This window comes from Solanum lycopersicum, chromosome 7, assembly GCF_036512215.1.
Source record: "Solanum lycopersicum chromosome 7, SLM_r2.1".
NCBI lineage: Eukaryota > Viridiplantae > Streptophyta > Magnoliopsida > Solanales > Solanaceae > Solanum > Solanum lycopersicum.
In genome coordinates this window covers 60,729,514-60,738,767 of record NC_090806.1, presented here as the reverse complement: position 1 = coordinate 60,738,767, position 9,254 = coordinate 60,729,514, and the positions used below count along the sequence as shown (strand labels likewise).

The window sequence follows — 9,254 nt, the reverse complement described above, 5'->3', positions numbered from 1 at the left end:
AACAATTCTGTTTAATTTTTCTTTTTTCGATAAATTTCAAAAATGAGTAATTGATTAATAAAAAAATAGGAAGAATATGAAAAGATAAATTTAACCAAAAATTCACAATTAATTATAATAACCTTAAATGACGTGGCAATTCCATGTGGCATTTAAAGAAATAAAAAAATGAGTTGGATATGTCCAACATGGCAACTACGCCCATAAGGGAATATTCGGATCAAAAGTTGGACAGTGAGGGCATGAGTGAACCAAACTTTAAACGGAGGGTATATCTAGACCGTTTCGAATAGTTTAGGGGCATATTTAACCATTTTCCCTTTTAAAAATAATTTTATTTATAAAAAATGTGAAATTTAGTCTAATTCATCGTACTTTGAACATTTTGATATTATTTTTCTTTCATGTATTGATTATTTACATTTCTAAAAATAATTATTAAAAATTATTGTCAATTGACAAATTAAATTATATTTTTATTTTTATTTTCATTACACAAATAATTACACAAGTTTTTGTATTATCTTAATGTAACCCAAAATCAAAAATTTCACAAACATTTAAATATATAAATACTCTTCCGTCAATTTATAAGATATTTTTTATTCTTGAAATCAATTAAAGTAAAATTTTATTGATATTCTAAAGTATATTTTATTTTTTATATTAAAATAAGAACTACAAGTTATAATGTTTTTTCATAGATAATTCTTTCCACATAAGTTGCAATTCAACAAAAAATACTATAACTTGCAATTCTTATCATGTTAGCATATGAAAAAAAATACATTTTATAGCTTGAATTTTGAGAAAAAAATAGTTGAATGAAATGATAGAGAGTAAAATTAAAAAAAAAATGTTGATTATATAATTTAAATAACTATTTATGTTTATTTTAAAACTAAAACAGTTAATTTTTTTATGAGGTCACGTATCTTAGTTTAACTTTTTTTAATTACATAATTATTTGACTTCAAATTCAAATTAATATCAGTTTATTTATCTTGATTTGATTTTTGGCAAATGAAATAAATTTTAAGAGATAATGAAATGCTAATTTTAGTAATAGTACTCTTTTTTCTTTGATCTTTTTTATTGTATTATTTTAAATTTATGTAATGAAATATATTAAGATTAAAAAATAATAATACCAAGTAGTACTTCATATTAAAGAGAGGGGGTAAATAAAAGGTAGAGTGGAAGAGTGAGAAGAGAAAATGAGAGGTTAAAAAGACACGGGACCTATAAATATGTTTTTTTCTATTAAAAAATTTCATATAACTATTACATGTCATATCTCATACACCATAAAAAAATTTCATATGTATCGGTTTAATTAACAATTTCAAATGCTACTTGATTTAAATATTAAACTTATAAAAATTAAAGTTAAAGAATCCCAAAAGAGAAATAAAGTTCATTACGTAATATTTCTTCTTTTAATCAAGAGCCACTTTTTCTTAATTATATTCATGTAAAATAATATAACATGCTATTAAAATATAATATATTAAAGAAAGAAGAGATAGTTTTTTTGCTTGTCTTTTTGGGAACAACCAAAAGGGTGCATGGAGAAAATTTTAAAGATGGTTTTAACATAAAGGCCTAGGTCTAGATGACACATCCAACTATTTTGAAATTATCCGTTAAAAGATACGAAATTTCAGATTAATTTAACTTTAAAAGCTAATTCATAAAGAAAGAATTTATTTAAGTACATATAAAGTGATTACTGATCCATTTTTTAACTAATATGAGATTTTAACCTACTTTAACACCTCCTTCATTCTTAGGTAATTGAAAGCTCAAACTAAATATAACTTCGATATCCTGCAAAAAAAATTAATATTTGATCCTAACTCAATTCCAACCATCACTTCATTTCTCAACCAATACGAAATTTTAACCCCTCTTATAATATTTATTTGAAAATGTTCCAAAAGCTATTAGTATAGTTTATAAAATAGTAAGGGGAATCCTGCAGTAAAAGTGTAATTGCATAATCAAAGCCATCATAACTAAAGCCACTTCCTCTACTTAAAACAATTAATTAAGTAACCATCATTAATTAGCACCGCCATTTTATTGTGAGTAGTAGCAATTTAAAGGTAATTATGGTTAATGATGGACATTATCATCCTTAATGAAAAAAAATTATGGGTAATGCTAAATGGCTAAAAATTCAAAAAATTTATAATATTCTTTATTTTTAAAATAAACTGATTTTTTTTCATTTTTAAATTAAAAGATATTAAAATTTAAAGGATAAAAATGTTTTTAAAAATAAAATAACGTCATTCAAAATATATTATTTTACCATTTTGATTAAATTCTGACTAAAATGATTTTTTAGAAATACAAATTCTAATTAATTAATGGTCTCTATCATGATGAATAAGATAAAAAGCATAATAATTACTCTCAAAACATTTTTGGTTCATGTACCATCTTTTTCATCTCAAATTGCCGACAAATTAAAGTTAATGTCATTGATGTTTGATGGCTCATTTAATTAGTTTCAAACCAAATTATAATTAAGTTCGTACTATTGAAATAAAGTCAAAAGAAAGTTGGTGTTATGTCGATAATTAGTTTTGCCAAAGGTTTCAATCACTAAATATAACAAGTCAATAATTTTTAGTGTACTCTCTATATGCATTGATCGATTCGATTTGGTTTAATATATTATTGGTTTTTAATTTTTAAGTATGCTAAATTAATAAAATATTTTTGATTGATTTTTTAATTTTCGATTTACCCAATAAAAAAATCTCATAAAATAAATATATAGAATTATCTCATAGCTTCTCTAACAATTTGGTGTGGTATCGTGTGACAAATAAATCAGTTATAAAAATATGTTGATATAGTGAAATAAGAAATGTAATGAGAAATTGCATCAATACAAGTACATGTAGTACGAAAGCTGTAACTACATGTTACAACCAAAATACAATATGCAATTTCTGATGTGAAGTAAAATACGGTGATATGTGAAATATGTAGACCGTAGTGTAGATTACTGTATAGTATCCACTATGTTAAAATATTAATGTTTAATACTTTTGAAGGGTACAACGATAAATTACTATCATCTAAATGGGTAATCGATATTACCCAATAACCTATATCGATAACCCATACTAAAAATTGATACAAAATTTATAACCCAATAATTTTTATTTATAAAACCATAAAAACATATTAACTCAATTATATGATTTTGATTCAGTTTATTAGTCGATTTGAGTTCTACTCAAAACGTTCTTTAATTTTTTTAAAAACTTAATAATGATTTTTTTAATTCTAAATATGGCTATTAATGCTTTATGAAGTTATTTGATACCAAGGATAGTATGAGAGAAAAATAGTCAACTTTTTTTATTAATAAACAAAAATATATTTATTTTTTTAATATAAAAACCAAATAAAATACCATCATTTGCAATTTGACCAATATACCAAAATTCAAGGTCATCTTCCATTGTTTATAGGAAAAGTAACAAAAGGACAATAATTAAAATTTAGATACAAGTAATAAAGGAACCATAATTTTCACCTGGCAAGTAAAAAAATGAAAGAAAGAAAAAAGGTTATTGTTTAAAATTATGGAATTAGTCACAATTAACAATTTATCTATAAAAAAAAAATAGGTATAGCTTAAAAATATTATAAAAGATCAATAATAACAATTTTCCCCCCTCTCTACTCCCTCTTCTTGCACTCTACTCTATCTCTCTTGTCAATTGTAATAGAAAAATTATATTTTGTATTTTATTTTAATTATATTTAAAAAAATTATATTTTGTTTTTTTTTATCAATGTATTTGTATTCATACGAGTGTAATATATATTTATTTTCTCTGCCCAATGTATTTGTATCCAATCAAAGAGATTATTAATGTCACGACCCAAAACGAGCCGCGAGTGGCACCCACACTTACCCTCCTATGTGAGCGAACCAACCAATCTAAACCCTAACATTTCAATCATAATAAACAGACTCATTAATATAACCAATAAATAACTTCTAAAATTTAATACTTATTATTCCCAAAATCTGGAAGTCATCACCACAAGAACATCTATCCTCAAATTTCTAAGTCTAAGAGTATTTAAGAAACTAAAATAGGTAAAGAGATGGTCCGTGTCCGAACTTCAAGACATCAAGACGTGAAGGAAAGAATCCAGCCCGAGCTAGGAACAATAGTTCACCCTGAAATCTGATATGCTGAAGACTGGCTAGAGTTGCGGACGAGTCGAGGTCGATGGTACGTTTACTGCACTCCACAAATAACAAAGAGAAACATACAAGTAGGGGTCAGTACAAGGCACAAGTACTGAGTAGGTATCATCGGCCAACTCAAAATAGAAAGCAATATATATCAGATAATAACATAAAATCAACTACCATACTCAACAGGTGACCACGACAAGTACCATAACCATTGACCACAACCCAAGCACATCTATGAGGACTCAAGCCTCCACACCATACTCATTTGGGAAATAGGTTCTTTAAACCTGAGTATATTAACATAATTCAAGATTCACTCTCTTTACTATCCTGGTGTCGGAACGTGACACTCCGATCCCCTCAATATTCATTCATCTTACTATCCTGGTGTCGGAACGTGACACTCTGATCCCCTACTATCCTGGTGTCGGAATGTGACACTCCGATCCCTTACTACTACGTGTCGGTTCGTGACACCCGATCCTTTACTATCCTGGTGTCGGAACATGACACTCCGATCCCCTACTACTACATGTCGGTTCGTGACACCCGATCCTCTACTATCCTGGTGTCGGAACGTGACACTCCGATCCCCTAATTCTACGTGTCGATTCGTGACACCCGATCCCCTAATCTCATTCTTTCAGTTCATCAAGCCTTCTTTTATACCAAGGCATCATCATTAACAAAGAGGTTTTAAGGTTTAAGATTCAACAGCCTCATCATGCTAATTCATCACAATTACATAATCACATCATGCAAGCACACAATTAAGCATATAGAAGACTTTACAAAATCACCCAATACATATCAATCGCTATTTAGAGTTTACTACGGAATAGCATAAACCATAACCTACCTCCACCGAAGAATTTTGATCAAGCAAGCTATTCCTCAAAGCCTCTGCTTTCCTCTTCGCTTCTCTCTGTTTCTCGCTCGCTATCCCTCTCTTTCTGTCTCTTTCTATTTTTTCCTTATTCAAACTCTTTTCTTTTTACCCTAATTATCATCTAATTAAGTATAAAAGATGGTAAAAGTAACCCACTATTTATTTCGAAGTTATCTCCTTTAACCTCCAAGTAATTGAATTATTAACATTAAACCACTAACTTTATAATCATAAGCAGGAATGGTCCAAAACACCCCTTAAAAACTTTTAACAGAAATCCGACCCAGTCAGGGTTACGCAGCCTGTGACGGTCCGTCGTGCCTGCGACGTTCCGTCCTGCTGTTTCCGTCACAAAGTTCAGAGAGTCGAATTCATTAAAGACTCTGTGACGGTCCGTCGTTCCTACGACGGTCCGTCCTGCCATGTCGTCGCGAAGTTCAGAGGGTCGATCTCAGTACCCAAATTTTCAGAGTCTAAGTGTTTTGGAACGAGACACCCCTCGACGGTCCGTCGTACCCATGACGGTCCGTCGTGGAATCCGTCGACCCAGACAGCTATAACCAGAATAAACTCTACTGCTCAAAATGACTAAACAGGTCGTCACAATTAATATAGTTATATTCGTTATATTTCAAATACAATTTATATAAAATAAATAAAGAATACACTATAAATAAATAAATGTAAAATTCAATTTGTTGTACTTCGAATACAATTGATACAAAATAAATATAGAATACAATGTAAAATAAATACAAAATATAATCTTCTTTCCTTTCTCTCTCGATCTCGCTCGCCTCTTTCCTACCTTCTTCCCTATCATTTTGCTATTTATCACAATTAAGTAAACTACAGCTATAGAGTCCTATTTAAGGTCTAATGTTTGTTATTTATGAAAGTTTCTCTTTTTTTTTTTTGATTTCCCATCCAATGTTCGATATCCACATTGGAGCCTAACTAACTTCGGGTTCACGTCAGAAAATCCTACATTGGGGTAAAATGCTTTCTAACAAAGACAATATTGTACCTATAGAAACTCAAACTCGAGCCTTTTAACTAAATATAAAGTAGTATTTATCACTCAACACAATCGTGTTGATTATGCATATTTATTATATTAGCTAAATATTGAATATGCGTTACAAAAATTTTCTACTTCGAAAGGGAGGCAAGTGCAATTTTTATAATACTAATAATATAAGAAATTGAATACGAATTTGAAATCATGAAATTAACTCCAAGTTATGCATTAATTATATTATATGTAGTTTTGGAAAGAAAAGAAAAAAAAAGATATTTATGTATATAGTCACTCTCTCCATTGATTTTTTCTTATCTATTATACCATTTCGGAATATCTAATAATATATATTTAGTTCATAAAATTAAGGGATAAAGGTCTAAAAAGTATCTTATTTTTTATCGAATTTGTTGTTGTAATACTAAACTTTCATGAGGACCTATTACCTCTCTAGACTATTTAAAGTCGTATTTTAAACACATATATTTGCTCACGTGGACATAAAAAATAATGCAAAATTACAAATAGTAATGTGTCCACGTGAACACATATATACCTTTTAAATACATTATAATTTAGGGGGTAAAAATACACTATTAAATGTTCAGAGTGGTAATAGGTCCTCATGAAAGTTAAGTATCGCAATAGCAAATTCGACCAAAGTTGGGATATTTTTCACACCCTTATCCCTAGAATCAATAAAAAATTTACCATGTTGTGTCTATTGTATCCTGATTATTAAATAATATATACTTTTTAATATTTAGATGACTTATATTTAATAAAGATATTTTGATAAAATTACTCTTATAATTAATTGCTTCTTAATATCTATGTCAAGTCAATCACACGCCATTAGTATAGAGATAAGTAATTACATTTACTGTTTATTTTTCTTAGCTGACAAATTAAGGTCACTCATGGTTGATGGATTATTTAGTTTCAAGTAATAAGTACCGTTGAATTGAAGTTAGTGTTATATTGTTATAAGCTTCTTCAAATGTTTCAATCACTATTCACTAATAGTACAATAATCAATAATTTATGTAGTACATTTTCATTAATTTGCTATATATATATATGGAAATTTTCACATATCGCTATTTAAAAATAATTAATTATACTCTATAGCTATAGTTTGATAATTACAATTTGTAGCTACATTTATATGGAGGAAAGAGGTGAGCGAGATTGGGAGAGAGAGGAGAGAGGTGAGAGAGAGGGGGAAAAGAGTGGGAGAAAGGTGAATTGTGTATGTATATTGGTTAGATAATTGTATATTATACATATGTAATTGTATATATGGCAAGAGAGATTGACAGAGGAAGGAGAGAGGCGAGCGAGACTGGGAGAGAGGCAAGAGATTGAGAGAGGGAGGAGAGAGGCGAGCGAGAGATGGCAGAGAGTGGAGAGAGGTGAATTGTATATTATACATATACATTTGTATAAATGGCAAGCGAGATTGGGAGAGGGAGGAGAAAGGCAAGCGAGATTGAGAGAGGGAGGAGAGTGGCGAGCGAGAGAGGGAAGAGAGTGGGAGAGAGGTGAATTGTATATATATATAGGCTAAAAAATTGTATATTATACATATTTATTTTTATATTCTGGCGAATTATACATATACAAACATGATTAATAATACAACTCAAAGTTAGCTCACGTAATTAATGTATAATGTTAGTTGCGAGTGATAATTATAGACAATTATAGCTATAATAAATAATTAAATAGTATAAATTTACTTATCCGCGTAATTTTTCCATATATATATATATATATATAACCCACTGTTAGAAATTAAAGGTCTATTTTATTGAGTATCATTTATGTGTAATGTGCCTATTTATAGAAAAAGAAATAAAGACACCACGAATACGACGTTTTCTTTTTGTTTTTTTCTTCTAAAAATCACCTTAGCTTTCCATGCAAGTTGAATTTTGAACTATTTATTTAAATATGATTATTTAAATGACGGATAAGTTTTTATATAATCAATTTAATTGACAATCAATTAATGGACCAAATTCTAAATTTAGTTAAAGGAAAATTAGTTAGGACAAATTTATACTACTTAATTGCTCATTATAGTTATAGTTTATCATAATTATAGATTTGAGTGAGTTATTTGATATAGGCTAGACATATATTAATATGGATGTCGTTAGTTTTGGGTCCATCACCCTTGGCGCATCTGGGGCGTGCCATCCTAGCCCCTCCCCAGAACATTCCGACAAATTTCTTCTTTGATATTTAGTCCTAATACGTCTAGAATCAAATATTTTCTTTCCTAACTCACAAATATTTGAATACTCAACATCAATACACAAAAATCTACTAAAAAGCAACCTCAAACTCCTAAGATTCATCACAATAATTCATCAAACTCATCGTTAATGATTTAAGAAAGAAATTTCAAGAAATTCATCAAGAACTCAAATCATTCAACCTCCCGAAGTTATGGATTTAAAATCAAATGATTGGTATGTGGTTGAGTGAACCTACACTATGAGAGCTTACATACCTGTTAGAGAACAACTTTTGGCGAAATTCCTAGACAAATCTCTACAACCTTGACGAACGCCTTTAAACTTTCCACTTTTCTCCTCTTGAACTCTTTTAAAAATCCTAAAAGTATTTAGGATTGTGAAAAATGACTCAAATCAGTTTTTACCGCTAAAATATTACTAAAATTTTTTAAAGCTCATGGGATAAGGAAAAGACCAAAACATCCCTCATTAATTCGGATAACTTTCCTTAACTAGGCAGACTGACTTCAAACGGACATATCTTTCTCATCCGAATGTGAAACTTAGCAAACTCGGTGGAGTTGCAAAGAGGATTAATCCAAGACCTCTCATTTGATATCTAATAGGCCACCTAATTCATCTTGTATTGAAATTTACTCACAACTTAATTATAATTCAAAAGAACATCAAATTAGCTCTTTTAAAATTAGTTCTTTCTAAATTTAGCTCTTTTAAAATTAGTTCTTTCTAAATTTAGCTCTTTCTAAAACGGAATGTTACATAGAAATAGATTTAATGTAGATTTTGAAAAGCAAAAAATAGAATCTATTTTACAAATAACTTGTCATATTCATTGTTTAT

At 29.0% G+C, this 9,254-nt stretch overlaps 1 long non-coding RNA gene across 1 annotated transcript; it reads right to left on the bottom strand.

The window, feature by feature from the left end:
• Window positions 1-3,992: 3,992 nt before the first annotated feature.
• On the bottom strand, window positions 3,993-8,872 carry LOC138337136 (uncharacterized). Its single transcript, XR_011210563.1, has 2 exons — window positions 8,669-8,872; window positions 3,993-4,280 (listed from the first exon to the last, which is right to left on the bottom strand). It is a non-coding gene; the product is annotated as an uncharacterized lncRNA (long non-coding RNA).
• Window positions 8,873-9,254: the final 382 nt, after the last annotated feature.